The 19,754-nt window shown below is 38.1% G+C and overlaps 1 protein-coding gene across 2 annotated transcripts in view; it reads left to right on the top strand.

Annotated features, from left to right (window-relative positions):
• Positions 1–10,954: 10,954 nt before the first annotated feature.
• LOC127436277 (kinesin-like protein KIF15-A) overlaps positions 10,955–19,754 on the top strand; it is a 109,891-nt gene continuing 101,091 nt past the window's right edge. For both annotated transcript variants that reach the window (XM_051690336.1, XM_051690337.1), the window contains exons 1-3: positions 10,955–11,023; positions 11,167–11,369; positions 11,475–11,838. The gene's annotated coding sequence lies outside the window, so the exon portion shown is untranslated. The remainder of the gene's footprint in view (positions 11,024–11,166; positions 11,370–11,474; positions 11,839–19,754) is intronic.

Genomic DNA, 19,754 nt, shown 5'->3' on the forward strand with positions numbered 1-19,754 from the left:
AAATGTCCAAGAGGCAGGCAGAGATACGAGCCGAGACTGTAGGGTCTTCAGGCTGGAACGACAGGTAGAGCTGCGTATCATCTGTGTTTGTTTGTTTGTTTGTTTGTTTGTTTGTTTTTAACGCCATGCCAGCTTCTATGCCTATTTCCATGGCGAGAAAAGTGTGAGGAATTCTATAAAAGGTTTTTAAAATCTATTTTTCCTAAAAACTCTAAAATTGTGTTCGGTTTGACTTTGTTAAAAAGTCCCCCCAAACATCCCCCCCCACCCGACACAAACACAAGAACATAAAAATTAAAAAACATTAAAAAGAAGTATACTTTAAGAAAACAAGAACGCACATACACATCTAAACTACAAATCCCTCTCCACTGTCCCTCCAAGAGAACCCTCCAAAAATGGGATTATTTTTTTGACCACTTCATTATTTAATTTTATTTCCTTTCTCCCCTTTTCTCCCCAATTTGGAATGCCCAATTCCCAATGCGCTCTAAGTCCTCCTGGTGATGGTGCAGTGACTCAATCTGGGTGGCGGAGGACGAATATCAGTTGCCTGTGCATCTTATCACATTGCTTGCTAAGCGTTACTGCGGAGACCTAGCGCATGTGGAGGCTTCACACTATTCTCCGCGGCATCCACGCACAACTCGCCACGTGCCCCACTGAGAGCGAGAACCACATTATAGCAACCACGAGGAGGTTACCCCAATGTGACTCTACCCACCCTTGCAACCAGGCCAATTGGTTGCTAAAGAAGCCTGACTGGAATCACTCAGCTTGCCCTGGATTTGAACTTGCGACTCCAGTTGTAGTAGTCAGCGTCTTTACTTGCTGAGCTACCCAGGCCCCCTGACCACTTCGTTATTTTGATTATATTTTTGTTTCATTTGAAGTGTAATTTGAATTTAGAAATATTTTTTGGTTTAATTTTGTCATGTTTCACTAAATTCACAAAATTTTCAAAATCATTGTTGACCGGTAGAAGTGAAGTGCATGCCAATACAATCACTGTTAATACTAGCAATGATTTAGATTACAATTATTAATAATACTTACATTCTCTGTAATTTAACAGATCCTACAACCATATCCTGAACCACATTTTCCATGCGTATAAAAGGAATGTGTCCCAATTAACAAGGATGCCCAAAATAATAAATACATTTTTTATTCTTCCAATTCATTGCATACAGTCCATTTACACTACCAACTTATTATGAATGTACTGTTTTTGTTTATATTGCTGGTGCTTGACAGGGTATGGACAGTATAATAAGATGGAGACGGTGCCGGAGAAGAACCTCCATTGACCCGATTAGCATCTTGCGCACGTGATTTCGCCAAACCCACTTGCGCCTAGACTTGGCGCACGCTTACACAAAAATACCAATACTTAATGGCCATGCCCATTGACTTTACACTTATGAGTTAAGGCATTGTGCTTCGCTTAGCGCTTGCATGCTTAAAATAGGGCCCCTGTTGTCTTTTGTATCATAATTGTCAAAGCAATATTAGCAATTTTAGTTTTTTGTTTACATGAGTCACATCAAGCGCAACAATATTTTGGCATTAGCATCATCACGGAAGTGAGCACTGTTTGCAATAAAGATCAAATATGAAACACATTTATGTGGTGAAACATAAATGGAATGTACATACCATTTCGGAAAGCAGTCTTACTGATTTAGACGCATGAAGTGAATAAATCCATAAATATCCCTAATAAGAGGGACAGAAATCATGTTAATACCAGGTGTAAATGACAATGTCTCACCTGACCACTTGATCGATCACCCAAGATAGATCTTATGGTGTAAACACGGCCAAAGCTGCCCATACAACTTTGAAATTAAAGGAGTGGTTCACCCAAAAAATACAATTCTGTCAGATTTGAAAAATCTTCACATGGCTTTTTGCCATATAATGACAGTGAATGGGGACTATGGGCGGTCAAGCTCCTAAAAGGAACACAAGACCCTGTAAAAACAACAGTAAGAGTATTCAATATAATAATTTGATATTGCATTATTGCAAGTAAAAGCACATGTGCAGAGAAAATCATCGGCAGCCAGCTCCAGAATGAGAAGCAGGGCAGGGAAAATCATGTCTGATCGCTCGCACCATGGACACTTTTTTTAAACAAAGACACTTCTGTCATCTCTCTCTATCTGATATTTCATCTCATTCACATGCTCTTGACATCATCATAAAACTGAGTGTAGTAAATTTAATGTATGTCATTCAGGATAATATTCATTAAACTCTGTGTATTTTGCACAATGACGCCAAACCAACTCAGATATGCATCTGTCTTTTACACAGTTCAAAAATATCCCTTTCGTGAAACAATGCTATTTTTTCATGAGACTGTTTTTAATCATTTTTGAGAAGTGTACGTAGCTAATGTTCTATGTAAATCCACACTGTAATATCCAATGTAGTGCTTACTCCACTTTGTACACGATAATATTGTTATAATCAGTATAAGATGCATTGTTTATTGCACAGTTCCTTATTGCTCTCTGGTGCTCTGTTACTGGGATGGTGGGGTTAATGTACATTGTGTATACTGTATAATATATATAATTTATGAAAATAGGTAAATAAATTTGACAGGATGACTTGGTGTCATTAATTTGATTATTTGTACATTTATACTGCATTTAAAATTTTGGGGAGTTTAATATATGAAACAAAGTGAATTGTATTTGTATTTTTGAATCTGTGTTAGGAGTATATAAAGCTTTTTAAAATTAATTTCTCATGATACGGAGACGCGAGGATTCTCATTTATGCTAATGAGACTGGAGCTGGTGAAGAAACCACACCAGTGCTGCATCTGAGCATATAAACTCAAAAGAGACTGCAACCCGAGTAACCAAATCAGTTGGGAAAAGATGATAAATAATTTCTGTGTACATTAAATTGTGACTCGTTGGAAAACAGACCATACAGAAGAGGTAAGAAGCGTTATTCGATACCCACAAAGCCGTAGTGGAAGTAGCTTTACCCTGCGGTGACGTAGTTTCTGATTCATGTGAAAAAGGCTAATTAAAGGTGCTGAAAGCGATTTCAGCCGTTCTACTTTCACGAGACTGAGCCGTTGAATTAGCCACGCCCCCACTTTCCAAAACACCACTATCCAAATATACAAAATGAGCTTTATTAAAAACCGACACTGTGCAGAATCAGTTGGTTTAAAACAACAGCAGCAAAATAGCGCCCTCAACTGACAACTGTTATGAACAACATGGCATAAATATCTATCGGGGAGTAGGACATTTTTTTGCGTACCTTCCCATGGGGAAAAAAAAAAAAAAACTCTTACAGCACTGTAACGGATAAAGGTGGGCAAGGAGGAGGCGGGAACTGGCTGAACAGTCAGAACATAAATGAACTCAAATCAACTAATTTCCTCAGTGGAATGAGAGGTTAGTTCACAAATAAAGGCTATTTCCACATTACTGTAAAATCGTATCTTTTCTAGGATCAGTTATTGGTCACAGGACTGCTTACTAGTAAGGGTATAAATCGGACGTTTCATCACGATACGATCTTATATCGATTCTCTTGGCCTGCGATCCAATATTTGTCGATACTTCAAAGTCTGCCGCGATACAATTTCGATTTGATTCGATTCAGTGCCCTGCGATCGATATTTACGATATTATGTGCCTATTTTACACAATTACAATTCTTTTGCCCTCAAATGCCACCAAAACATAATCTGAATATTTTATTGAGGTCTCTGAAAAGTGAAAATGTAGTATCCACACTGGGACATCCACAACAAAATAAGGTACTTAAGATGTTGAAAAAAATTATACAAATAATAATATAAAAATAACGTCACACATGTGATCATTGCTCATTTGATTACAACTAATTTTTCAGTTTAATCCCGTTCAAAGTACTTACATAACCATGACTTGTTTCTAACTATCTGTGCTATCCATGGTTTTCTTGGCTACAACTTCCACAGTTGTGATGTAAAATTCTGTTACAGTTAACTGGGATAAATGTTAGTAAGGGTGTTGATGTGTAGATGTCTTATAACTGATGCTGGAGCTGAGCAGGTGTTTCTCTTTCCCTCATTAGTGCTGTTCAGAATGTCGGTGTTGTCAAGATGTTTCACATGATGGTTAAACTGCTCCATGGTACTTTAAAATAGCAAATTCTCATGTAAGACTCAAATGGGTCACATGCGCAACGATATCGATGGAAGCCCAAATTAATCGCGCATGTAAGCCGCTCTGCGTTTATCACGAGAGCTCACATTTTAAGGATGACCCGGTTGACGTGCTCGCACGGATAGCAGAGCATAATTTGGCTTCAAAGACCCCGCACACATCCGTGTCCCACATGAAAAGCATATTTAGCGCTCATAAAGTGAAATTAATGTAATAAAGTTGCTTCATCGCCTTACGGAAATGCGTACGGACGAGGCTGACATGGAGTATTAAAATAAAGGTGCATCTTTATCGATATTTACACGTTGTATCGATAACATTGGATCGTTGGTTATTGGATCGATGCATCAATCTCAGATGGATCGTTACATCCCTACTGCTTACAATACTGTACCTTGTGTGCAGTAGTGTAGTCTAGGACATACACCGTATGCCCACCTATCTTTCTCAGGATTTTGCGTATGCCCAACTGAATTAAGTGATTATACGAATGGCCGCCAGAACAACGAGTAGTGTTTTGACACATAACTTTTTCAATCTACTAACGCGATGTCATAGCACAGTTGAGTGAACTTTGTTCTTTTTTATTTTAAAAACTGTACAGAGATTCTCTCTAAACACGCACGGAGCTGCTGGAGGCGGGAGCGCAACGGATGGCACGGGCAAGACAGACAGTCTGATTAAACCGATCCACCAATCAGAACGTTCATTTCAGACAGGATTGGATATTTGATAACCAATCATATTTTCGGTTTCAGTAAGGGGCGGGACATTTCCTGCGTCTAATACTGCACAAGCGTCACTGAAGTAACCACAATTTGCGCTGTAAATTTCCCTGCTAAACGTAATATATATATATATATATATATATATATATATATATATATATATATATATATATATATATATATATACAGGTGCATCTCAATAAATTAGAATGTCGTGGAAATGTTCATTTATTTCAGTAATTCAACTCAAATTGTGAAACTCGTGTATTAAATAAATTCAATGCACACAGACTGAAGTAGTTTAAGTCTTTGGTTCTTTTAATTGTGATGATTTTGGCTCACATTTAACAAAAACCCACCAATTCACTATCTCAAAAAATTAGAATGTAGTGACATGCCAATCAGCTAATCAACTCAAAACACCTGCAAAGGTTTCCTGAGCCTTCAAAATGGTCTCTCAGTTTGGTTCACTAGGCTACACAATCATGGGGAAGACTGCTGATCTGACAGTTGTCCAGAAGACAATCATTGACACCCTTCACAAGGAGGGTAAGCCACAAACATTCATTGCCAAAGAAGCTGGCTGTTCACAGAGTGCTGTATCCAAGCATGTTAACAGAAAGTTGAGTGGAAGGAAAAAGTGTGGAAGAAAAAGATGCACAACCAACCGAGAGAACTGCAGCCTTATGATTGTCAAGCAAAATATATTCAAGAATTTGGGTGAACTTCACAAGGAATGGACTGAGGCTGGGGTCAAGGCATCAAAAGCCACCACACACAGACGTGTCAAGGAATTTGGCTACAGTTGTTGTATTCCTCTTGTTAAGCCACTCCTGAACCACAGACAACATCAGAGGCATCTTACCTGGGCTAAGGAGAAGAAGAACTGGACTGTTGCCCAGTGGTCCAAAGTCCTCTTTTCAGATGAGAGCTAGTTTTGTATTTCATTTGGAAACCAAGGTCCTAGAGTCTGGAGGAAGGGGTGGAGAAGCTCATAGCCCATGTTGCTTGAAGTCCAGTGTTAAGTTTCCACAGTCTGTTATGATTTGGGGTGCAATGTCATCTGCTGGTGTTGGTCTATTGTATTTTTTGAAAACCAAAGTCACTGCACCCATTTACCAAGAAATTTTGGAGCACTTCATGCTTCCTTCTGCTGACCAGCTTTTTAAAGATGCTGATTTCATTTTCCAGCAGGATTTGGCACCTGCCCACACTGCCAAAAGCACCAAAAGTTGGTTAAATGACCATGGTGTTGGTGTGCTTGACTGGCCAGCGAACTCACCAGACATGAACCCCATAGAGAATCTATGGGGTATTGTCAAGAGGAAAATGAGAAACAAGAGACCAAAAAATGCAGATGAGCTGAAGGCCACTGTCAAAGAAACCTGGGCTTCCATACCACCTCAGCAGTGCCACAAACTGATCACCTCCATGCCACGCCGAATTGAGGCAGTAATTAAAGCAAAAGGAGCCCCTACCAAGTATTGAGTACATATACAGTAAATGAACATACTTTCCAGAAGGCCAACAATTCACTAAAAATGTTTTTTTTTATTGGTCTTATGATGTATTCTAATTTTTTGAGATAGTGAATTGGTGGGTTTTTGTTAACTGTGAGCCAAAATCATCACAATTAAAAGAACCAAAGACTTAAACTACTTCAGTCTGTGTGCACTGAATTTATTTAATACACGAATTTCACAATTTGAGTTGAATTACTGAAATAAATGAACTTTTCCACGACATTCTAATTTATTGAGATGCACCTTATAGTACACAAATAAAACAAATAACCATTCATTCTTATGTAATTCAATTCATTAACGTGAAGATTACTACACTCATATTGGCTACAATGCTTAAAAGTTTATTGCATATTATGTATGTATTAGTTTATTAATTAGAGTTATTATAATGTATTACCAATGTTCATAGTAGTCTAATAAAAGGAAAATTAATGACACATATTAATTAAAATATATATTTAACATCAAGTTACCACATCATGGTTTTTATAGTGTACTCTACACCATGCCAACAAGAAACTTACCCTGATATATACATTTTGAAAGTTCATGTGGGACTATAATTACAACAGCCAATTATTTATTTATTTAAATATATTTATTACACATTTTACGTACTGTATATAAATGTAAATATATACATGTTTTTTTTAATTATTTTTATTTTTTATTACAATTAAAACATGCACGCATTCATAAATTCACAGTGTGCCCACCTCTTCAGACACACTGATGTCGATGGATTAAAATAGATACTCCTCTCTATCACTGGTCATTGGAGAAGTACATCAATCAGCTCAATTACTCAACATCTGATTGGGTGGTCTAGTGGAAACTTAAGCTGTCTCGTTTGGAAGGCTTCATGCTAGGTAGGACGCGTCCTTTGAAGGCTGCAGTATACCGAGTGTCCTCCTTTAAACAAGCCTCGTTTAAACGAGATGGTCTTCGTAGGACAAACGGAATGTAACATGGTTGCTATGACAGCACGTCACTCTTTAACAAGCACGAGTGCTTTGAGTGAGAAGGGAACAAAGTCCCTCTGGAAGGGAATGTATGAGGTACATTTTAGGAGAGTTATAATGATGTAAAGAGAAAATAGATTTTACAGGTGTAGTTTTAGTCAAATATTTTATTTTAATTATATATTAATATAATTATACATATTATATACTCTGCACCATCTACTGAGGTACTTCAACTTGGGAATTAACATTACTTGTGTTCGAACATCATATTTACGGGCAAATTGGCGTAATTTTTTTAGACATTTCCGTTGAAGCAAAGAATTGTGGGTTGTGAGTACCCATGAAGGATACACCTCATGCATCCTCCGAATTCCCGTGAAAGAAGGTCGCATTCGAAGTGTCCTACTCGCTTTTATGAAACGAGACAGCCTCGATGACATATGCGGCCGACAAATGCGACATATGCATAACATGCATTAAGCTTCCCTGTGGAAGGCTTCCTGCATGTCATGTGGGACATGATTAAACACATGTTTATGAAGAAAGTATAAAGTTTGAAATGTTCTAAAAAAATGTCATTTACATTTTACTAAACCTTTTTAAGTATTATGTACATCAGATTTGAAAGTAAACGTTACTGTATTAACTGAAATGTTAGTTACATTTACTCACTTTATTATTTTGTCATGAATTTAAGTAGATTTTACTTAATTTCATACCATTAAAATTTACTTAGAAAAACTGTGTGCAAAACTTGCAAATTACAAATTAAGTAAATCTTACTAGTCATTTTTTCAGTGAAGTTTATCATTCACTACAAACCAACATTTGATGCAAAAATTAGCTAGCCCCTACTGAGCGATTGCTTAATCTAGGCTAAATCTGTGACCATGTTACACATCTTGATGTATTACATTTTTTTTTAGAACCTATAACCTTGGATTTCCCTAATATGGATATTTTTATGTTTATTCTATAAGATTTATTTATTTATTTATTATTTGCTTAAATAGTGTAAAGTGCAAACACACAAATAATGGTTGTACACTGTATTCAGACATATCACACATTTTGATAACAGGGTAGCAAGTAAACTGAACCTCAAAGTAAATAAATGTTATGTAAATAATAATAATAATAATAATAATTATTATTATTATTATTATTATTATTGTAATAATTGTAATATAAAAATCCAATAATTTATACATTATCTTACTCTTCTCTGTATCGCTTTTATTATTAATTCTATCTAATTCTATTATATTTGTATATATATTAACAGTACTCAACTTTAACTCTCATGCTGATATTAAAATTCAACACGTGGATTTGAACAACAACTTCAGTTGCAATGACAGTTTCATTTGTCATGTTTTCCAAAAAAATTTCTATGCAAAGAAATTGCTGATCACTTTCCAATATTTCTGAGATTCTCTTGTCAGTCTGATTAATACTGAGTCTTGGACAACAAACGTTTTGTCTTTCTGTGAACAGTGTTTTTGTCTGTGTTAAACAAGGGCACCTCTTTATTAATGTTGATGATTTTGTAATGCAAACCATTACTGACAAACTGCCATTTAGCAGCTTAAAAAAGTGAAATGGCATTTGATGTAAATGAACATTCTTTCAGGCACTGTACAATGGCAAGAATAAATAATTGTGAATAAAAAAATGTATTAACATTATATTTATTTAATGTCCATACTGAATAATGTGTAATTAATGTTATGTTAAAGTCCTTTATATTATTTAGCTAAACAGTTTTATCTTTTAACCTTGTCTTTTAAGTCTTTGTAAGGAGGAATAACACATTCTGAAATACACCAAACTAAAAAAAAACTTACCTCGGCAGCCCGTTGACACCAATGGAATGTGCTATGTGTGGCAATTAATATGAGCATTTATACATCACCATAATATAATAAGAAGAAAATGGGAAACTACAGAATAGGCATGGAATAAAGCAGGTGATGTTATTTTATATTCATAAATATTCATACAGCTCTAACAGTGATGGTCCTGTTACTGTCCTGGTGCAGGACTGAGGTTTGATGTAAATAGAAACTAGAATAAACAAAGTATTTAGATAATGAAGGCAGTAATAATAATGAATTTGCTTTAATGAATTTACCTTACAATCACTGTTTGAACTGTACTATTATAAAATCAAAGTTACTTGTTTTGGTTTTCACGTTCTACTACAGACTCTAACAGTGACAAAGAAGATAGTGCCTCAGGGCCTCTCAGGACCATAATTTGCCCAAGTGTCCTCACAATTGAGAATGGCTTCGATGGTGCTTGATGACGTGGCAGCCGAGATAATCCAAACGAGGCTGCATCTAGGTTATTGAGAATTGTGTTTTCAATAGCCTGCTTATTTGTATTTGTAACATATTCACAGGATGTACGAGGAGGAGGCGGGAACCAGCTGAACAATCAACAAAAACTTTTAATGCCACAAAGTAACTTAAACATAGCATAAACTGTTTTCCAGCATAAACAAAACAAAACAAAACAAAACAAAGATGCACACACACAACACGTGTCTCTCTCTCTCTCTCTCCAACTGGTATCCCAGCTCCTTATCTCTCTCCCTCTGATTAAGTCAACTCAGTGCCAGCAAGGAGGAGGCGGAAACCGGCTGCACAATCAATATAAATTTTAATGCCACAGGACTATGTGCCAAGGAACTTAAACATAACATAAACTGCATTTCAACATAATCAAAACAAAGATACGTGCGTGCATCTCTCTCCCTCAAACTGGTATCCTGGCCACTTCTTATCTCTCTCCCGCTGATTAGTCACCTCAGCACCAGGCGTGCATCATCATGGTCCGGCCATGCCCTCCTCCTCGTCACAGTATTATTTGGTTGTAACAAGACTCAATGATTAAAACAAACATTAAGAGGTGCAACAACACAGCAGTTTGTAGATATTTGGTAATTAATAGAGTGACAATCTGAGAACCTTCACACAATTGCTGACAGACCTGAATTTAGAGAATACACCGATATTATTGATAATTCAACAACTGTGAAGCACATTTTTCATAATTTAGAAAAAGGAGTGGTTTAACACTTTTTCTTTTAAATAGAAAAATTGAGTAGATTTGCACATTGATGCTCATTTTATTACAGCTGGTCCTGTACTACTTGGAGGCCGTTCTGATCCTCAGGCACCTCCAGCAGCCAGGAGTGATGCAGCACATGACTGCGAGTGTTCCTTTAGTGTTCTTGACAGTACAGTAATCACATTTCTTTGGTAGTATCATCAATAACCACATGTAACCTTTCCATTTTATTTGCCATAGGTTGGTGAATGGGTGAGCAGGAAGTGGATCAGTGACTACGGTGGACATGTTGTGGTGACTGTCAAGGAACATAAGACTGCTGTGACACAGATGGCAACCTCTGCCCTCTCCCAGGAAGAGGAGAATGTAATAAATGGCAAACATTCTGATAACAGTTTTATACATTTGACTCCTGTAAGAAACAAAGCTCTAAGAATAAAACATTTTCTATGGTTTGTGTGAACTGCAAGGAGATGTGTCCTGTGATGCTTGGAAAGAAGATGATAGACACCCTGGAAGAAGAGCACGATGACAATGAGGTGAAATTCTTTATCTCCTCCATGGGGAACCCCATGTATAAAGCAGTAAATGATCTGGAGCGTTTGCATCAGAAGTAAGTGCCAACATCAGACTCACCCATGGTATTATGTTATATTAATGTGAATTTAATCCTGGGTTGCAGGTATAAACTCCCCAAGGTCACCAGCCAGGTGGCCAGACGTGCTTTTGAAGCTGCAACTAAGAGTTTGTCGGATGAAGAGAAACCCTTGGTTACAGATTACCTGACACACTCAACCTCTGCGGCAGAGAACAAAAGCGCATGAGAGAGCCAGGCGATGTAGTGAAAGCCAGTCTGCTGCTACGCAAGATTGCAAATGGTTCAAGGTATTTTAAACCATGCAGTTTTTGAGATGCGATGTCTAAATTTGTTATGACTAAAGTCTGGACCATGCTTATTCTTTTGTATTTGTTTCTTCATCTCCATATTAGCACTGCCAATGTGGCTATCGGTGGCTACACCAAAATGGTTGAGCAAGCTGCCTATGACTTGCTGGTAAAGTCATATCCAGTAATGATGGAAGGGTCTGCTCCAAAGAGGGCAAAGCGAGCAACATTGATGGAGAACTATGAGCGTCACTGCTGTGACCGTTGGCACAATTACCAGATGCAACTTCGTTTGCAGCACGTTCTAGATGAGTAATTCATAAAATGATTGTGATAGAGTTGGTATTCCAGAGTCACGTCTTGACATTGAGCTAACAAAGGTGTCTTATCTTTTTTTACAGAACATTTTGGACTATGTCAGCCATCTGAGACCAGGGTGCGCTCTTGGATGAAGACACAAGGATGGACGGTGAATGTTCCAGATTAATTACTTTTATCTATAATTTTGAATATATAATCTATTTATTAATTATAATCTCCTGCTTCCTCTTCTTTCCTTTAACAATGAGGATTGTTATTGCATGTAAATGATGGAACAGTTTGGCTCAATCACTCAGCATAGCCTTCAGTAAATATCTGAAGTCTTCCCCATAAAAAAAAAAAAAAAAAAATCTTGCTCCTTTAGGTCTTCTTTTAACTTAAAAAATGAGAGTTATTGGAGCAAATTTGTTTTGATACAAACTTATAGCTGAACTAAAATCTTTGGGGAAAAAATTACTCCTTGAGGTCCTCTTTTAATTATAAACATTAATTGTAAACATTATTAACAGAACAGATAGTTATTAGAACAAATGTGTTTCAGTAAAAACCAATGGCTCAACTTTCCCCATTTTTGGTTCATTTTGCCCCATAGTGACGATTTTGAAAAAAAAAAGCACATAGCTTAGTACTTCAGGGCAAATATTGTGCTAGTCAAATCACAGTTATTTCTACACTGGATATGCACCATTATGCATGATATTTCATTTTGAACCAGAATAAATTTGCTCAAGTAAATTTAACAATCAGTAAACCTCGAGGTCACGTGACACCATGCAAGGAGCAGGCGTGTGAGCGACGAGCTCTGCGCACTTTGCTAAATTTTTAATTATTTTCATGTTATAATCTGGTGAGTTTTGATACACCCAGTTACACATTTGCTCTTTGATGCAAAACATGGCAAAGAAGCCAAAATCCTCGGGCTCTGGAGACATTAAAGGACACTTACGTGTTCAGGATGAAAGCTCCGACAGGCCTACAGATCGGAGACTCGATTTGGATGGCACTGCGGGAGAGTAGAGATCCAGTGTCAATAAGACCTGCACCCCTGAGTCTTCTCTTTACTGTTGTACATGAAACTGGTGTTGAGCGGGTAGAATTCAATGAAGCTGTCAGCTGAGGACATATGAGGCATCTATTTCTCAAACTAGAGACTCTGATGTACTTATCCTCTTGTTTAGTTGTACATCTGGCCTTCCACATCTCTTTCTGTCCTTGTTAGAGCCAGTTGTCCTTTATCTTTGAAGACTGTAGTGTACACCTTTGTATGAAATCTTTCAAGCATTGTATAGCCTTCATTCCTCAAAACAATGATTAACTGACCAGTTTCTAGAGAAATCTGTTTCTTTTCTGCTATTTTTGATCTAATATTGACCTTAAGACATGCCAGTCTATTGCATACTGTGGCAACTCAAAAACAAACACAAAGACAATGTTAAGCTTCATTTAATGAACCAAATAGCTTTCAACTGTGTTTGATATAATGACAAGTGATTTTCCAATACCAAATTAGCAATTTAGCATGATTACTCAAGGATAAGGTGTTGGAGTGATGGCTGCTGGAAATGGGGTCTGTCTAAATTTGATCAAAAATGACTTTTTTCAAATAGTGATGGTGCTGTTTTTTACATCAGTAATGTCCTGACTATACTTTGTGATCAGTTGAATGCCACTTTGGTGAATTAAAGTCCCAATTTCCTTCGGAAACAGCAAAATCTGAACATTATTCCAAACTTTTGGCTGCCAGTGTATAGTTTTCCTCTACTGTAAATATTTCATGAGCTTGAAATTTCTTATGTGTAGAGTAGACCTTACTTGCAATCCATAATGATGTCTTGTATGTCAGTGAATCGTTCTTTTGAGTTAGTTGTTTTGTGTCTAATTTGTCATTATTGCCATGATCAAGAAAATTAACTGGGCTGCTATGTTACTCACCGCTCCAGTTTCAGATGAAAAGCGTGTATAAGCGCATATTCATGAGACCGTGAGTTCCGAATTCTGCCATCATGCGGGTCAGATGACTCTTCCACCGGCCATGTGTTTGACACCACTGATGTAGAGCGTGGCTTTAACAGCAGATTTGGTTATTTTATCTAGCTAATTTAGTGCCAAAACTAAACAAACAAATAGAACATTTTGCAAACAAACACAATCTGCTTCGCAAAGAAAATCTCTATTCTCAAAAAAAGAAGGAAAAAAAAAGCGATGTGCAAATACAAAGTGACATTTGAGAGAAAGTGAAGGGTAGCCGTCGTGTACACATATGCAGTTGTTGTTTGAAAGAGCTATTTCTACCTGATTTAATCTATAAAAACTAATTTTGTTGGTGTAACCTAATGTAGTCAGGTTTATGTAACCTAAAACAAGGAACTGTTGCATTAACTTTATTGAGTTACTTTGAACCAACATACAATTTCCAATACAACTCAGTAGAGCTTGGTATGGACTCGTTCGACACATGCGCACCATGACTGTATTGTCATACTCCACCAGACCTGTAGAGGGCAGAGAATCTTCATGTTTTTTTTTTTTTAATTTTTTTTTTTATTAACATTTTTTATTGATTCATATATTAAACAAATAAAAGCAAAACATATACAAACAGAATCAATACTTAACCCCCTGAATCTTGAATCTTAACACACCCCCAAAAGACATGAGTTGTGTCTCCAACTTCTGATTGGCATCCCCAGCAGGTGGGAGTGTCTTTAAGACCAAGCCTATATAATCTAGAGGGGGGCCAATAAAATCTATGTAAAATCTTGAAATGCATAAGGCGAACCCTTGCATCTCTAGATGCAAACTTGACATTTTTTAGAATCCTAGTCCACACTCCTTCCTCCAGTACCAAGTTCAAATCTTTCTCCCATAATCTCTTGAGAGAAGTTAAAGCTCCGTCCCCCAAACTCTGAATTAGCAGGGAGTAATACACTGATGCCTCATGACCTTTTCCAAAAGCAGTAATCACCTCTATCATAGTATCTGGGGGGGGGGTGCTACTCCCAAAAACAATACAGGGCAGGAGGCACAGCTGTAAATACATATAAATCTGAGATCTGGGAATCCCAAAATTATGAACCAAATTCTCAAAAGATCTCAACACTTCACTCTCATATAGGTCACCAAGTGTAGTAACCCCCCTCACAATCCACTCTGACCAACAGAAAGGGGACTTATTAATACATAATTTAGGGTTCAGCCATATCCTTGAGGCAACAATTTATTTATTTAAATAAATGTTTGAATTAAACACTCTGGACTCTTTTGTCCAAACCACGTGCAAATGCGAGATAACGGGGTGTGACTTAACTTCTCTGGTTAGTTTGATAGAAAGGCTTTGCAATGGTGAATTAGGGGCTAGGACTTCCTGTTCAATACAAAACCAGGGAGGGGCTCTCTCAGGTGGAAGTGATCAATGAGCCAAATGTCTGAGACCGAACGCATAATAATAAAACAAAATCTTGGGTTGGCCTAGCCCACCTTTGTCAATCGGCCTATGTAACATGTAATCTGGGACATTTACCATTCCAAATAAAGGACTTTGCTATGCCATCAAATTGCTTAAAATAAGAGAGGGGGACATCTACAGGGAGAGATTGTAGCAGGTAGCTGAATTTTGGAATACAATTCATTTTAATAACATTAACCTTCCTAATCATAGATAAATGTAATGAAGCCCACCAACGCACATCACTCGAAAACCTTTTTATTAAAGGGTCGAAATTAACTCTAACTAAATCACACAAATTAGCTGGGAATAAAATGCCCAAATACTTAATGCCCTGTTTGGGCCACTGGAAGGTGCCCGGCTGAAAATCTGTTACTGGGCAGTATGCTGTCAGAGCCAAAGCTTCGGATTTAGACCAATTGACTCTGTAATCTGAGAAATTAGAGAAGGAACTAATAATCCTGTGGAGACAAGGCATAGATCTAATGTGGTCAGAGACAAATAATAAAATATCATCTGCGTAAAGCAAAAGCTTATACGCCACACCTCCCGCCATCACCCCTGGAAAATCATCCTCCTTTCTTATCGCAGCTGCTAATGGTTCCAGGGCAAGACAAAACAATAATGGGGAAAGAGGGCAACCCTGCTGGGTGCCCCTATCCTGAGTAAAATAATCTGAAATTAATCCATTTGTTTGTACTGCTGCTACCGGTTGTCTATAAAGTAACTCAATCCATTCAATAAAAGTATTACTGAACCCGTACATTTCCAAAATCTTAAAGATAATCCCATTCTAACATATCAAATGCCTTTTCGGCATCAGGTGAGATGGCAGCGACCGGAGTCTGATCATTCGCCACTGACCACATGATACTGATGAAACATCTAATGTTATCAGATCTACGGCTCCGAATAAACCCCACCTGATCTATATGTATAAGAGATGTCATTACTTAATCAGTTAACCAGAATTTTTGACAACATTTTAACGTCTAGCTAGATCAGGGAAATTGGATGGTAACTCTTACACAGTAGCTTGGATCTTTGTCCTTTTTAAGAATCAGACTGATCCGGGCTTGTCATGGTTGGCAGAAGCTTTCCATTCTTTAATGATTCCATATAAACTTCTAACAAAAGTGGAGCCAGTTCTGTAGCATAAGATCTAAAAAATTCAGCGGCAAAACCATCTGGCCTGTAGGCAGGGCCTTAAGCACCTCGTCAAGCTCCTCCATGGTTATCTCAGAATCAAGAGAATTTTTATGCTCAGTCGTCAGTTTAGGGAGATCTAATGGTTCCCCAATGTTTCTAAAATTTTCATCAGTAGACGAGGATGTGGAACTATAAAGATCAAGATAGAATTCTTTGAAAGCATTATTAATATCAATGGCCGAGGTAAATATTTCACCACCAGTAGATTTCACTGAGGGAATGGTAGAAAAGATTCTCTCTGCTTTTTATATATCTAGCCAGAAGCTTCCCTGCTTTGTCCCCCAACTCAAAATATGACTGTCTTGCCCTTAATAACCAAAACTCCACCTTCCATGACAAAATAGTATTATATCTGTATTTTAATTGGGTCAATTCTCTGAGGCCATCAGACGACATTCGGTGCTTCAGTTCTGTCTCGATACTTTTAATATTCTCTTCCAACTCTATGAGTTCTCGTGCTTTGTTTTTTTTGATGAATGAGGCATACTGTATGATTTGACCCCTAAGAACCACCTTAAGTGCCTCCCAAGCCACACCAGGGCGTGATCTGAGACTAAGATGTTTCCAATTGAGCAATCCACAACGGATGAAATGAGGGACCCTCAACACTGGAGCCCCGCAGGGCTGTGTTCTCAGCCCACTCCTGTTTTCCCTGTACATACATGACTGTGTGGCAACACATAGCTCCAATGCCATCATTAATTTGCTGATGATACGACGGTGGTAGGTCTGATCACTGACAATGATGAAACAGCCTACAGAGAGGAGGTGCACACTCTGACACACTGGTGTCAGGAGCACAACCTCTCCCTCAACGTCAGCAAGACCAAGGAACTTGTGGTGGACTTCAGGAGAAGAGAAAGAGAACATAGCCCCATCACCATCAATGGAGCACCGGTGGAGAGAGTCAGCAGCTTCAAGTTCCCGGTGTCCACATCACTGAGGAACTCGCATGGTCCGTCCACACTGATGCCATTGTGAAGAAGGCTCAGCAGCGCCTCTTCTTCCTGAGACGGCTGAGGACGTTTGGAATGAACCACCACATCCTCACACGGTTCTACACCAGCACTGTAGAGAGCATCCTGACTGGCTGCATCACTGCCTGGTATGGCAACAACACCGCCCTCAACCACAAAGCCCTGCATAGGGTGGTGCGAACTGCCAGACATATCATCGGAGGTGAGCTTCCCTCCCTCCAGGACATCTATACCAGGCAGTGTGTGAAAAAAACTCAGAAGATCATCAGAGACTCCAGCCACCTGAGCCATGGGCTGCTCTCACTGCAACCATCAGGCAGGTGGTATTGCAGCATCAGGACCCACACCAGCCGACTTCATGACAGCTTCTTCCCCCAAGCAATCAGAACTCTTGATCTCTCACAATCAATATACATCAGCACTGCACTTTACTAATCTCACACTGGACTGTCATAAATTATATTCTCTCTTAACAACACACTGGCAACTTACTATCAACCAACAGCCTGAATGTCAATACAGCACAATACAACCTACTGTATATTTAATATATACTATTTTTATTGTATACTGTGTATTCTGTATGTGTGTATGTGTATTCTATATTGTGTATATTGTATACTGTACATTGTATATTATTATTTGTATACTGTGTTGTAATTATGTGTTTATTAGATATGTAAATTGTGTTGTGTAAATCTGATGTTTATTGTAAATTGGTATATGTCTCATCACTGTCATGACTGCTATGCTGCTCGGAACTGCACCCAAGACTTTCACTCACTGTTGCACTTGTGTATATGGTTGAGTGACAATAAAGTGATTTGATTTGATTGACTTAGATATATATATAAAAATCTATTCTAGAATAAATCTTGAAAAAAATGTATAGTCCCTACCAGATGGGTTCAAAAGTCTCCAAATATCTGTAAGACCAAGATTTTTACAAATCCTGTGACGTGTCAGTGTTGCTCTAGGGGGCTTACACACTTCTGTTTCACTATGATCAAGGACTGAATCCATCAATAGATTAAAGTCTCCTCCCAATATTATATCATGAGGGGTGCCAGCGGCTTGCAACATCCCTTCAAGATCTATAAAAAAAGCCCTGATCATCAGCGTTAGGTGCGTAAATATTAGCCAAAATCAACCTTTGCCCCTGAATTTCTGCTAAAACAATAATGACTCTTCCTAATTTATCTTTAATCTGTTGGAGACATTTGAATTGTAGATGCTTATTTAACAGTGTAATGATCCCCTGCTCTTACTTGAGCCAGCACTAAAAGAAACATGTCTACCCCATATCTTCCCAAATTTTTCAACTTCCTGCGGGGAAAGATGTGTTTCTTGAAGAAACACTATATCATATTTCTTGCGTTTAAGAAAATAAATAACCTTCCTTCTTTTATGGGGTGCCCCAGCCCATTCACATTCCACGTGGAGAGAGACAATCCACTCATATTAACATTTCATATTTTGACATATAAGAAAAAACATATTACATAATATATTGTGTCAAAAATAAAATTATAAAGACCACATTCCAACATTAGTGCCACTGTGAAACCCTGAACATCCCCCAGAACCAAACAAACAGAAAAAATAAAAATGTGCGCATTAACCCCGCACACAACAGCACCAACCGGCGTCCATCCTTCTAAACTCAAACAGTCCATGTACGCCTACGAGAGTCCCCGCGACAACATTGCCATTGGATTGCTCAAGTCCGGTGCTTCTTTTACAAATTTTGTGAGACAGAATTACATAACAGAAAATAATCTATAAAACAAACTCCAGCCAATAGGCGGAATAAACACAAAGAACATGTAGATTCATTCACAAAACTGTCTCGAAGGTGTGTTCCTCCACAAAAGAAATTCCAGCCACTAGCGGAACCAGCACAAAAAAAATAAAATAAAAAAAGAATAAAATAAAGCCGTTCAGTTTCCTCGGACAGTCAAATGAATGTTTAGTGAGCCGGCTGTTTCATGAGTGCAGGAGATGACCTAATCCTTCCAATGTCCTGCAAAAAATACTCCATGAAACAAACTCCATCCAAATGGAGGCATAAACACAAAGAACCTGCGGATTCATCCACAACAGTCCGGAAGGAGTGTTATTCCACAAAACAAACTCCAGATGATTGGCGGAACCAGCACAAAAAGAAACAAAAAAGGCGCCCAGCTTCCTCAGACGGTCAAGTGTATGTTCAGCGAGACAGCTCACTTGGAGGCACTTGAGAAATACATCATGATTTCCTCAGTCCATTGATTTTATGAAAGACATCACTTGTTGTGAGCATGTAAATATTTTGCGTCCATCCTTAGTATCTATTCTCAATTTGGCCGGGAACTTCAGTGTAAAAGCGACCCTTCGTCGATGCAAATTTTCTTGAAGGAGTGTTACTACACAGAACAAACTCCAGCCGCTAGG

The sequence above is a fragment of the Myxocyprinus asiaticus genome, chromosome 46 (genome assembly GCF_019703515.2).
Source record: "Myxocyprinus asiaticus isolate MX2 ecotype Aquarium Trade chromosome 46, UBuf_Myxa_2, whole genome shotgun sequence".
In the NCBI taxonomy this organism is placed as follows: domain Eukaryota; kingdom Metazoa; phylum Chordata; class Actinopteri; order Cypriniformes; family Catostomidae; genus Myxocyprinus; species Myxocyprinus asiaticus.